The sequence below is a fragment of the Otolemur garnettii genome, unplaced genomic scaffold, assembly GCF_000181295.1.
Source record: "Otolemur garnettii isolate 467f Iridium unplaced genomic scaffold, OtoGar3 scaffold00064, whole genome shotgun sequence".
NCBI classification, from domain to species: Eukaryota; Metazoa; Chordata; class Mammalia; order Primates; family Galagidae; genus Otolemur; species Otolemur garnettii.
This window is the reverse complement of record NW_003852459.1, coordinates 2335761-2337421: the sequence shown is the minus strand read 5'-3', so window position 1 is coordinate 2337421 and position 1661 is coordinate 2335761.

Here is a 1661-nt window from a genome sequence, read left to right as displayed (position 1 = left end):
AAAAAAAAAAAAAAAAAAGACCTTTTTTAATGGATCTCTGAAAAAGATGAAGTTTTTACATAACACAGAAGAGTCACTGCAACTTGGCCCGGGCCAAACTTGGGGGTTTGTATTACGGGTCTTCTCTCTCCCCACAGGTGCAACAACCATCCAGCAGTCTTAAATTCACCCTGGGAATTTGTCTGCCTCTCACCTCGTGTTTTTCCTTAGATGCAGTTATTTCTTTCTGGTTGAAATATCCTTTTCTGTCTTTAGTGCACTCTTCCAAAAATCAACTTACTTTTACTCTTAACTCTGAGGTATTCCTTTACTCCAGTCAGAGTTTGTTGTCTCTTGTATAGCATTTTCTATAATGTGTTTTCAACTGTTCTGAGAGGTAAAGAGTTCTATAAAACAAAAGCACGACCGAGGTATCCAGGAGGTACGAGGAGATTTAACCACCTGGTAGGGCTCAGTCCTTTACGTTGTTGTATTAGTAGAGCAGGATCTCACCGTGGCTCAAGTTTAGCAACAGATGACAGACTTTGTGTAGAGAGACGACTTGGCCAAACCAGACAACCATGTGTAAAGCAAAGTTCTGCTGATGTGTCATCCACTATGTACTGGCTGCAATTTCTCACGACAATGGCTGATCTCTGCACTTTTTCCTGCAATCTTCAGCCTCTTTCCAGTGATCAGAGTGAGATGGAGTTTAGAGATTGCTTCTCAGTCTTTAACTTCCCAGAAATACCACTCTGGGTAAGATATTCTTCATCGTACCCCGCAGGACCATGCCACCTGCCTTGGGAGCCCTCCATAGCATACGTGAGTGAGACAAGAATACAGTCTCCATATCTGGATTACCTAAATCTGAATATTCCCTGTATTCAGTAGCTATTCTTCATAGTTTGTGATTAAGATTATTACCTGTTTTATTAAAGACAGAATTTTCTTCTCTGTTTTCTAAAAAGTTATTTTTCATTTTCTCTTAGCTTCAAAAAGAAAAGCAGTGTAGAGCTGCCTTTAATGTGCCTCTGTAGCTGCAAGTTCCCCTTGAATGTGTTCCTGAACCTCCTCTCTGACACAGCTCTGATGACTTCCTAATGGACAAATCCAAAGCTGCCTTCTCCACCGACAGCCGCTGCTTTGAAAGCTCTTGTTTCTATCACTCCTTCCACAGTGCAAATCTCAGTTAATTTCTATTCTCAGTCTTCATTGCCACCTCCTATTTTTCAGTCTCATCATATATCCTTTTCCCTGGGTTACCCAGAAGAAATACATCCTTTCCTTATTGTTCTTGTAGCTCTTTTTCTGGTACTGCTCTTAATAAACGTTGGCACAGACTAAGTTCGTACTTTATCTGCATACTTGATTACTGTTATGGTTTGAATATATGTGTGTCCCCAAATTCACATGTGGGAATTAGTCCCTGGGTGATGGTATAGGGCAGGTATAGGCCTCAAACTACAGCCGGCAGGCCACATGCATCCTGCCTAGAACATTATCCGGCCCACTGGGTGTTTTTGCCGCCCCTGCCTGTCCTGCTTAGACTCATCCCTGGGGCCCGCAGGCCAGCCTTCCAACAGTCTAAGGGACAGTGAACTGGCCCCCTGTTTAAAAAGTTTGAGGACCCGGCTCGGTGCCTGTGGCTCAAGCGGCTAAGGCGCCAGCCACATACACCT